The 12,054-nt window shown below is 43.6% G+C and overlaps 1 long non-coding RNA gene and 1 other non-coding gene across 2 annotated transcripts; both read left to right on the forward strand.

The window, feature by feature from the left end:
• Positions 1–3,437: 3,437 nt before the first annotated feature.
• TRNAI-AAU (transfer RNA isoleucine (anticodon AAU)) lies at positions 3,438–3,511 on the forward strand. Its single transcript has one exon. It is a non-coding gene; the product is annotated as a tRNA-Ile (tRNA).
• A 2,595-nt stretch (positions 3,512–6,106) lies between these two features.
• Positions 6,107–9,846, forward strand: LOC149359478 (uncharacterized). Its single transcript, XR_016288194.1, has 6 exons — positions 6,107–6,184; positions 7,515–7,533; positions 8,890–9,006; positions 9,093–9,111; positions 9,508–9,536; positions 9,813–9,846. It is a non-coding gene; the product is annotated as an uncharacterized LOC149359478 (long non-coding RNA).
• The last annotated feature ends 2,208 nt before the right edge of the window (positions 9,847–12,054 follow it).

Consider the following 12,054-nt stretch of genomic DNA (forward strand, 5'->3'; position numbering starts at 1 on the left):
GGCAAAGGGGAGGCACGCAAGAGAACACTGTGTACGAGAAGCGCGTGTTTGTCTTTAGGGTCCTCTCGTGGGCCTCACCCTCGCGCTTCTGTTCCGAATATTCGGCATGAACCGTCAAGTTGCGTGAACCCATGTTTTGATGAAAAAAATGGCGCCTGCGGCTCAGATGAATTAGATGAATGTCATGCTTCACAAGCGTCACTCGGACATCCTGCTCGACAATAACAACACGCAGGAGAGTGTTACAAAAACAAAAACAAAAAGGTTGGGTTTGTTGGGGTTGAACGTCTCAAAGCAACTGAGGCTATGAGGGACGCCCAAAAACAAAAAGAAACCAAGTGACGACTTCTCTTACGAAACGCATGACCTTACGTGTCACTGTCAGCGACTGACGAGCTTCCGTTGGTCTATTTCAAAACTGGCGGCCCTCTCGAGGCAGAGCGTGCTCGTGAAGATTGCGTTGGTGTACGAAAATGAAGCAATTCGGACCCGCTCTAGGCATTCAAAGAGAGCTATTAATGGCGATCCGGCATGGGGAAAGTGGAGGGGACTTCCTTTCATTTCACTCCACCACGTCACGACTCGTTGAATCGAAGCCTAGCCTCGATGTACGTCAGACGTGCGTGACTGGCACATATCCGTACCCACGCACCTGGTATACCGGCCACGGCGCTCATGCAATCCAGGTCTGGGCTTGCTGCTCGCGTGAGCAGAAAGTGCATGCTCAAGGTTATGGTCACATGTATATGCTCTGGCTGTCAGGCTGTAACATTCAAACCGTTGTGATTAACACTTCGTTACACTTGGGGTGACTTAGTTTACTCTTGTAGAGCTTCTTTAATTATCAGAAACGTACTTCATAATTAATCATAAATGTGCGTTTTTAACTGCTTTAAATTGAGGGTTTTCTTTGCTACGAGGTGCGCTAGTACTTGCGACCCATTTTGATTGCCCTATACCGAGACCGACTGTCGACTGCCCTGCTATAGTAAATGCCAAATGACCACATGATAACGTTGTGTCACGTACAACAATGCTTAGAACGGTAGTGCATGTTAATCCTGTATATCGGTGAACACGCAGGTAGCTAGTTTAGATTAGTAGTGCAGAGAGGAACACTGTTTTGCAGTGTTCATTGCTCGTTGGCGGCCAATTTTTTTCGTTAGCGTAACACGGCAGCCATATCGGTGGAAAAGAATAAACAAGGAAGAACTCGGGAGGGGGTTGGACTCTGCGCTCCAGGGCTCATGGGTCGTGTTCTTCCACTCGCCGCGGTGTCTGTGCGGATAATGCGTTGTGGGGCTCAGCATGAGGTCGCAGAATTGAATTCTGCTCGGTCGAATTACGAAGTGTTGAACATTGTGAATCCTCCACGCCAGCAGTCTTCCACGACGAACAGTCATGAGGTGCATCCAGAACAGAAAGCATCTGCTGTCTTGAGGCCGCTGAATGTGATAAATCCTGACTTCTTCCTCCCTCTCACCGTGCCAAAGCGGTGATTTCGAAAAAAAAAATCCACTTTTTCCTTTTCATTTATCTGGACAGTCTTGATGATAGTGAAGCAGAGCCCGATATCCGCGCAATAGCGGAGAGCACAGAAGTGAAGAATGTCGAGAATTGAGTTTCTTCTGACAAGCCTTTTTCTACTTGAGTTGTTCGTTTTTGCGCTGCTTCTGCATTTTGTTTGTTCCTGTATTCCTGCATTGAGGTTGTTGCATGTAGCCTTCTTCTTTAACTTGAGATGACGTCGTTTGTAGTTTTAATCCTCAATAGCACTTAAGCCAGCCTACTTAAAGAGGTATAAGGACAGTAAACGAGGTATCGGTCGCTAGATTGCAATTTTTTTTTGTGTCTCACGCGACCTAAATGCTCTTAACGTGTCACAACCGTCGTTCTTTTGATGAAACCGAAATCGAAGTAGCATCAAGAAGAAATTTTGTCATAAATTAATTAGCGCCCGCTGGCGAATGCTTCGTGGTGCGCCGTGTAGTCTAATGTCTAACGTATCATTGGAATGCAGAACATATGTGACTAAACTTACGTGTCTATGGTCCTTTAAGGCGTTATTGATGAGTGAAGGAATCAATTTTTTAAAATTTTAACACAAGATTTGTTAATTATTCGTTAATTAATCAATTAATATACTACTTGTTTCTGAACCTCGAAGAAGCAAAAGAGTGATTCAGGATAGCTAGAAGAATCGATCTTTTGCCTAATTAGTTACCGTCATGAGCAGAAGCTTGCATCAGCTTTTGTCACGTGTCACAAATCTTGAAATGTGCACACTGTGAAAATCAAGAGACAGTTTGTTTCTTAGTTAATGGAGCGCGCAGAGAATAACGTACACATTATGCCACAATTTGGGCGACAAAGATAAATACCCGAATGTTTTTTCATGTTCCAACGCTACGCTTGCACTACGTGGCGCGTCGTTCTACTAAAGGCGTTCGGCTGAACTTCTGCCGCCGGGGTGTTATTAGCGTTCACCACCAAAACCCGTGCACAAAACGACAAATTTGCATTTGTTTTCCTCGGAAATCATAGCCCTTCGGCCGAGTTTCGAACCCGACGCTTCGGGCCGATCGAAGAACTGAGTTCCGTAGCCACTATTCCACTTGCAGGGTTTTCGTCTGCGTGACGGCATATTAAAGGGCTGTGGGCACAAAATTTCGAACGTAAACAAGCGTTTCGATTTGTTTCATAGACGTAAGGAGATACCTTCTAGCAAATTTCAGTTGCAGGCCTTGTGTGAATCATAATGCCAATTTGAATGTTGTCCCAGCAGCAACTCGGCATTTCCTCCCGCATCGAATGATGTCAAGGTGGCTTGCCCCAGCAATTGTGACGTCGCCGAATCCAGTGGTTGCTCTCAGGACAAAGCAGTGCATTTTCGGAGACGCTGACGTCATCAGTATTGTGGTAGTCCAGGATGACTGGTCGACGCCGACAGGGCCCAAACTACCGGTACAAAATCTCTGGTAATTAATTATTAACGCTACACACTCGAGTATTGAGCTTATTTTCATGATTACTCAACCATAGGCTTTTTTCAAGGCAAAAAGACGGGCACCCCGCAAACCCCATGTTCAAAATTCCCGCCGTTCATTGTACGGGCAGCCATGCATAGGTAGAGACACTTTTATGCTCCAGCGATGGACTGTTCTGGTAGTGCAGACTATTGGGCGTAGTGTTGTAACTCCTTGAATAAATATTTATACAAAAAAGTGCAATCTTAGGCTTTAAAAAGTAAGATGTGTATGTATATGAAACTTGATCAGGGTGGATGTTTGGGCGAGTTGGTTGCTCATGATGAAAACCTGTAGCGCTCGAGACGAGGACAGAACGAAGACATGTGTTGTCGTCTTCGTTGTGTCCTCGTCTCGAGCGCTACAGTTTTTCATCGTATATGAAACATCTGCGAGCGCACGGGGCCATCCGGCCTGCTAGCTCAGTCGGTTAGAGCGTCGTGCTAATAACGCGAAGGTCGTAGGTTCGATCCCTGCGCAGGCCAGTGTTTTTTTATACATGCGCAAACGTTTTCTTTTTGACACACATATTCATTATATTACTTTTCAAGGTTTTGAAGCTGTTACAAGAAGGTCTGCTGCTGACCGAAGGCGCAGCTCAATATTCGTTTGTTGTTGATGGCACCCAACCGTACTGGCCGTCTACTTCGCTATCATGCTCGAGTACCGCTCGAAGCTCTTTCTTCCTTTTGTATTCATATCACCTTGTGTGTTTTCTGTTCCTTATGTATTTTATTTGCCCTTTGGGCGTCCTTGCAGAATCATTCGCCTGGCTCTTTAAGCGCGTTGACGACCCCGCGCTGGAGTGAATAAACAGATGTCAGGATCCCGACCTGGGAGGCAAAATAAAGTTTTCTGAGTCTCTTTCTGAGAAACAGCTACCGCATGTACAAGTTTCTTTTACGCGTGGATGTGTGTGGTCGCTGCAGTAAAGATACGAGTATGACTTTTGAGTCAAACTCAAAAGTCGCACGAGACGTAACATTTCCCTCGGTTTTGAAGTCAGGCATTTTTTAACAATGAATAAAAGTAAGAGCACATGCCAGTATCAGTAATCGCGAGAGTAACCAAAAATTCAGTAGTTTTCCAGAAGGTTCTGCTGCTCAGTAAGCCGGCTCACTTTCGTTGAAAGTATCAACAAGAAAAAAGATATAAAAATGCAGAACACACTACGCGAGGCCGGATAATCAGTTTTATACCAGTGGAAAAGACATGGAGTGAGCCTAAACATTAAGATATAGAACGAAAAGAACGTTGCGCTGTTGCTACAACGTTCCGAACAGATGCAGTGCTCACGAAGCAACTGAAGAGTCAACTTGGCCCTTTCTTCACGTTTAGCTCGCTGTTTCAGGAAAAAAGTAATAAATTGGTTCTTTCTCTTCTTTTTCCGCTAAAAGCAAGGCACAGTGTCTGACAAGCGTCTCTGTCTAAAGAGCCTTTGAAAAACTTTTGCGATTTTGTTGTTTCACGTACTTTTATGTGCGTAAGCCACACTGCGCTCTTTGAAAGGTACTGTATAGAGAGCTGCGGTTTAATTTCAACTACCAAGGCTTCCTTTTTTTTTTTTTCTGCACTCAACAGAATTTGAATGTACGGCCGTTGTCGCATGCTACCGCCGTTTTCGGATTCTGATCCTGCGGCATTCTACAGCAGCCGAGTGCGATAGTTAGTTCACCACTTCAGCTGGTAACTTGCGATTTAATTCGTGGTTTGGAACATAAGGAAGTAGAAGTTTGGTTTAGTTTAGTTTTATGGGGGTGTTTACCAACCCAAAGTGACGGAATGCGGTGCTGGAGGGCTCCGGATGATTTCGACCACCTGGGGTTCTTTAAGGTGTACTGACATCGCACAGTACACGATCCTCTAGAATTTCGCCTCCATTCTATCGAAATGCGACCACCGCGGCCGGGATCGAACCCGCGTCTTTCGCATCAGCAGCCGAGCACCACAACCACTGAGCCACCATGGCGGCTGGAAGACAGAGTGAAATAATCGTCGCGTTGAGCACTTGGACATTAAGAAACAGGACACTGTGCAGTAGCCGTCATCGCAGTTGAAATTGGAGCAGATTCCAAATGCAAGGAGAGAAACAGGAATGGCGGCACCATGACGGTCATCTAAAGCGCACAGTTTCATTCGTACGCACTAGAACATGGGAGCTAGCTCCATCTTGCAGTCGAAAGAATGAAATTGCGAAGGTTATGTGCCAGGTGTTTGTTTAGTGACTGTTTCAAGTCTAACTATATTTTATGTCATTTATCATTGCTCACTCTGGTGTCTGTGCGTGAGTAATGCTTCTATATGTAGCACGCGTTTGCGTGTCGTCACTTGTTTAGACGTTTTTTTTTTATCGGTATGCGCTAAAGAGTAGACTGAACCGCAATCTAACCAGTTCCCGTGTCGGAGCACGCCATAGATCGATCTACACTATCCCACAGTTTCCGCCGGTCGGAAAAGGGAGGAAATCGATATTTTAGATAGCCTGCTTGTACGTGGTAAAGGTATCGGCCTTCCCCGTGGCAGACCGGCAAGTTGATTTATTGAAACTGGAGCGAGATATTGGCGCCGCTTACCGCAACGGCCCTTTATAGCGAACGCGATTCCGAAAGAGCCCTGTAGCGCACGAGACGGAGCTGCAGCCTGTCTTTGCGTAGCGCCTACATGCGTTCGTCTGGCCCTTTAGCGTCTGACACAGGCTGCCACTCTCCCTAACACATGTTAGCTCGCGCAGATCCTGTTTGCTTTCCGGGCGATACTCGGGGCAGGCTCTGGCGGCTGTAGCCTATACGGATCGTGATCTCCGCCGAGTAGTCGTGAATTAGCATGCGCGCAGCCGGTGGCGGCCATCGACTTCCGTCTTTCGCCTGCCTCTCTTCCTACCAGCCGGCAGCTGCCGTCCGAACGAGGTGCGCTTTAGCCAGCAGGCAGCGGGGCCGCAGGCGGGGGACCGAATGGGTTCTGCGGGGGCGGGAGAGTGGTAGCGATCACAGCGGGGGTGATCCGAGTAAGGGTGGCCGGCAGTGGATGTTTGTGGGGGTTCTAGTCAAGCGTTCAGTGCTTAGCTGGAATAAGCCCCGTCACCCACTCCGTACACTCTCGGTCAATCATGAGATCTGGAGTCGTCGGACACGTCCCTGTCGTCGTTGGAGTTTGTCTCGGTGAGTGATCGAAGGTCCGACGGGTCTGGACAGGGGCAATGGCTGTTCTGTGAGTGTGTACGTATGCGTTTTTGTGTGTGTGTACTTTTGTGTGTGCACGTGCGATCAGTCATGCTGCAGTCCTGTTGTGTTTTCCCATCCTTCTATAGCTGTAACACGTCTGCAAGACGAATGAGCTTGACAGCGCAGCGTTACGCGCTGTACCGGGTGCCCAGCTCGAAAACATCGTGTTGCGAATAAACAGATTTGTTAAGTGGAATCATCGTTGTGGAACATCATGCGTTACAAGCCTAGCGGCAGTTGGCTTGTTATAGACTCTGACTATTTATGTTTTTTGTTAAGATGCAGTCATTTGGAGCTGAAGAGAGGACAACCTGCTCGAGCAGTATATATTTTTCTGGACTCCCTCTTTTGTAGCCGGGACATTGGAAGTTTTACGGCTAAAATGGGGTTTGCAAAAGTTCTAGCTGGGCTCCTAAAGAACGAAAATTGATACACTTAGGCTTGTAGGAGAGATATGTTTTTATTAATACCATAAAATCCTATATAAAATTTTATAAATGAAGCAGTACTGCGGCAAAGATGCTGCATTGTATATTGAACAAAATTTTAATGTGTGACAGTGAGTGGCAGGCCAAAAGTTTTTAAATGGTTTTAGGACACTTGAGGTTTTGTCATGTATTCACTCCTGAATTGCATGGTTGGTACCATTGCAAGGAAGCAGTGCTGTCACAAACACACCCTTGTGCACAAACATGAAAACTCCAATGTGGTTTTCGCTTGCTCTATACTGCTTTGCACTGTCGATCAAGACCTGCCAAGTAGTTTGTTCTCTTCACGGTTGACTTTTAAAAGGCGTAACTTGTCCTTACAATCTTTTACAGTTGTTCTGTCCCCATACGTCTACAGTGGCAACGTGAGTGATTGAAATGCAGTGTTCATTGTTCTCTTAAAAAAACAAAAAACAAAACAAAACAAACTACATGTCACTGTTGAAGCTCTAGAATGAGAGCAGTAGGTGATTTTAAACCTATCAATGGGTATGATAGTCAGTTTAGACCATTTGTGTTTTAAAAGCTATCAGAATGTTTGCTTAGACCCCGAACTGGAATTGCGATTACATAGAGAGTGTGATGAGGGGCTGTTACTAACTTGCGCTGGTTGAGCAAGACAAGAGCAAAGTCATGGTATTCATTTCTTGAAACATACATTCCACGAAAATTGATTTTAAACTTGCTTATGTCTTCCGACTGCTTAAGTGCCGTGAGTGTAGATCAGAATGGCGGAAGTTTGAAGCCGTGTTCCCATTTTATCTTTTACCGCAAAACAGATATCAAAACGGCCACTACGTAAGTTGGTTCTCTTTTCATTTTTTTCTCCCTCTTTTTCTTTCTATTAGTGCTTGTATGCTTTGCATTTGGTGCAGGTGCTTCTGTATGCGCTCTAATTCTAAGTGAGCACTTGTCTCACGCTACAGCTAACACACAATTACAGCAGTGACCTCCATTTCATTTAGTCAAGCCAGCCAGAAGGTTTTTCAAGTTTTGTTGAAGTGATGCATTGAATAAGAAAAAAATCGGTTCTATTATTGCCATGCAAAATTTAGACGAAGTGACCAGAAGTGTCATTGAACTCACAGGATTCCGAAACTGTGAAGGAATGCCAGTTTCGTGAGTGGGAGGGGGGAGGGAATATCAGCAACTAAAGCAGGTAAACGCGGCGAGAGCAAAAAAGGACAGTGCTACACGAAGCATTTCGGTGACAGGTAAGCATCCAATGCAGTGCAACAGTGAAACTATAGTGGCCGCGTTCTGCAGTTTACCGTTTGCTGTACGACAGTGGAACACTGGCGCGATTTGCCACCCAACATGCAAGCCTTTGTTCTTCGCCACTTTCACTCTGCGACATTTATAGTTCGGCTCCGTTATTTCAAGAAGTCATTTGAAGCATACCTTAAATGTTAAGCGAGGGGAGCCTGAAGCCGTAACGTGTCAAGTTTCTGAAAAGTGGAAACATGCAGTGGCTACAGCAAAATGAAATAATCTCTATATAAGTTTTAGAATTGTACTCCAAAAACATGTCCAACATTGTTGGACAAAAATTTTTAATATTGTAAAATTGTAAGGTACTGGTATAGAAATACTGAAGGTAATGGTTCATTCTTCCAATATGTACTAAATATTTCTTTTTATAGTGTTTCCATCACCCGTATTGAGCATTTAACACTGCTTAGAAAACCAATGGGGAAAGCTTATGAGGATAGCAAAAACGCTAATAGCAAATAAATTCAAGCCTGCCGACGGGAGATCTGCGGAAAATTGATTACTATAGTAAAATCTTACAATATCTGAAGAAAAAAAATGCGCCCATAAACTGTTTCCCGCTTAACAATGCTTTTGTCGAGATTTGTTGGATATGAAATAGGTCGCTATCAACTCTTCACGAAAATTATGTTTATGCGAAAAGCATCTTTGTTCGACGGTTATTGCAGGAATACAGATGCTAAACTTTCCTGTGTAACTTAAAGGAATTCATCATCAGTACGCTGCTGCAGTGCGGTTCTGGTTTGGCTGTACGTGTCAGCCAATAGACATTCACTTAGGGTTACTGACACTGGATATCTCGAGTAACTTTATTGGTTTCCTTTATTGCAGTTCATTTTTGTATACCTTTCAATTCATTTGTCCTTTTCCTTGTGTGACCAGAAGGCAAACAACTAATTTTTCTCCACGGACGTCCAGATGCTGCCGCAAATTCCTCCAACATTTGTTCTTTAAGCTGTCTTTCCATTGCCTCACGCAGCTGAAAAGCTCTTCGAGGAGGTAAGTTCATGAACATGCGTAGATATACAAGTTGCAAGATTTCTGATGTAAATATTTTTCGTTCCACTTTGTTTTGAAATCGGCAGGTGTACACCAAGCTATATCGTAAGTACTTGAATGACTTTGAGCGCAGTATCTTTTTGTGTAGTTTTTATTAAAAAAAAGCCTGGTACAGTCCAGTTGATGATGTCTTAAACGTTCTTGTTGCTGTTTATGGTTGCATGAAGCTCTAGTCTGGAAATGCTGGTTCAAGTAACGAAGAGGTGATCTTGCGCAGTTATATTCTTGTAAAGGCATATCAAATGAATTTTCAATAGAGCAGAGCGGGCGTTTCTTTCTTCGCCTCATTATGTATGCTACAGGATAACGATACTACTTGGTCGAAAAATCATGTCCGTGAAAGTAAATTTGGCAGATTCATCCGACAAAATGATTTCTATTTTATTTTATCTGTGCCCATTTATTCTATTATCCAATTTGTTCTATATTTGCCCATTCCAGGGTTCTACAGGTTCACCGACCAGTATGAGGTGCGTGACACATAGATTTGCGACCGCTGGATGCTTCAAAAAAATGTATGCAATGACAAAAAAGACCACTGTCTTCAACTACTCACATACGCGTTGTTCGCTGTCAAATTTGTTTGGCATTCAAGTATCTAAGATTTTTAACAAGCGCGAAGCCATTCCGTCATTTCAAGAAACAAAAATTTGCATCAGCAACATTTCAGTCATATATCTTCAACTCCATCTTCAACCGTAAAGTTAATTGAACTTATGGGTAACTTCGTCTTTGTTGCATCGCAGTCTTCCATATCGGAAGGACTTTTCAAGAAGCTGATCAACCGTGAGTCAGTTTTTGCCTCTTTTGGCAAGCTCGTTAGCTGGGCTAGAATGAAAAACAAGCAAATAAACAATAAACAAACCGGAGAGTGGACGGACGAAATAACGAATTAACGTAACAAAAGAGCAATACAGTGAGCCCCAGAGCTCATGTTGAATATTTAAAAAGCTTAACACAGAAGCACAAAGAGGGGAAGACCGAATTAAATGTACAGCGTACAAAACAGGTGCTATTAAAGAACATATGAAGTTGAGAGGAAACGTCCCAGCAAATGTTTTCTTGAGGAAACCAATACACAGTCCTATAACAGTAATAAAAAATGCCCATCGAAATTTAGTAGAAATTCATGCGGCATATCGGCATCATAATAAGATCTAGAAAACTCCGAAAGTCCCATTACGTTACATGTGAAAAAGCAATAAACGAATATGATTATAAAAAATGGGCTTAACTACATACGGGCTTGACCTGTCCTTACACCATTTTACGGTGAAATATCTTCTATTTTAGCGAGGAGGTGGTGAATTTGGCACAACTGGAAACTTTTGCTTGGAGCTATTTATTTTTTTGAAGCGTATCCCTTATAGTCTTCCTTTAACTTACAGTATTTCGCATAACTAATCGTTGAAATTGCGTGTGCACTTTGTAAGTTCGGTGACAACTTCGTGTTCTTTCGCATTGGCAAGAATGATGCGAAACATCGATGACGCGCAGATGGGATTTATATCCGTTCAGCGGAAGTCATTGAAGGCACTATGTAGTATTCAAGAATTCAACCTAATACTAAAAAATAATGAATGAAGAAACATTTAATTGTGATGCTAATCATGCGTGAAAAATTGCTGGCAATCAGTTACAACCTGTTGCTTTATATTTCGCGATTTCAAGGTTTCGTCGCAATGGCAAAGGCGCTTGAAGTGAGTATTTGTTTTACTTTATGACAGCTTTGCGGAGGCGTAAATAACGCCATGAGCCAAAGTCAATCGACATCAGAAGAAAATTTTTGTGGTAGTTCAGGATTTACGGACGCTACCAGATATGCTATGCCGCGAAAGGGAGTGAGCGCTTTTCATTGCGAAAGCAATACTAGTTGCACTTTCAGCCCGTCGCGTAGCGAGGCCGGTAGCTACCATATTAACATATTGGATTGGATTGGATTGAATTGGATTGGATAACTGATGCATCACCACAAGTCTAACCACAAGAACTACCACCAGCTACACTACCAGCTGAACCATGGCGTAGCTACGGATATTGCTTTCGCAATTACCGGGCTTAACCAAGCTAAGCCACAGCCATTTTTTTAAGGAATGCAGCAGCAACTTCAATTAAGGCTGGTGCGAACACTATGTATTATCATAGCTTTGCTTTTTCAAATCTGATCCTGTAGCTATGAACCATCATAAATGATTTTTCATGAAATGCCTTCCAAATTCTTATTGATACAGTCCTCTGTCTTGTTTCTTTCAGGGTTTTCTGCGATCAAAATATGCCATCAAGGTAACGTATAAAAAAACAAATAGATGAACGCTGACGAGGTTCTTTTAAGTCATGGCAATCTTTGTCCTGAATTGTTAATGACATAACGACTGTAGTCAACTAAATGAATGTGGAAGGCATTTGCTTACTAGCTCTGGTGTGGTGTGCGAAGTCAGTGCTCGTTAAAGAATCTCGGGTGGTCGAAATTTTACTGGGGCCGTCCATTACGGCCTTTATAATTGCCCAATGTGCAACTTTAGGTTATTAAACCTGGCATAACCATACCACATAAATTCTTGCTACCTTGTTTAGGAATTTTGTATGAGCTTCAGCATACCAGAATCATAGAAGAACACTATCATAATCCTAATCCATAGGAAATGAGACGTCAAAGGCTTGAAAATTTACAGACCGCTCAGCTTACCGTCAGTTGCCGACAAGGCATTTATTGAGGCAACAGCTAACAGAATTAGAGCAACCTTACACTCAGGTCAGCGAAAGGACAAGGCTGGCTTTCGGAAAGGACAGACTATTATCAAGCCATCAGTCAAGTGATGGAGGAGAGCGCGGAATATCTCTGTACACAGCCTTCATGAATTACGGGTTATCATTAAACAAAGTCGAAGCCTCAGCAGTCCTGCAGACTATACAATCAGTGTGCAGAAGTGTCAAGTGTAAAGGTGTTGAAAAAGCACCTTGTTACTTGCGGTGCAAGCGCTGATTTTA

This window comes from Amblyomma mixtum, chromosome 2, assembly GCF_055824585.1.
Source record: "Amblyomma mixtum isolate Tamu chromosome 2, ASM5582458v1, whole genome shotgun sequence".
NCBI classification, from domain to species: domain Eukaryota; kingdom Metazoa; phylum Arthropoda; class Arachnida; order Ixodida; family Ixodidae; genus Amblyomma; species Amblyomma mixtum.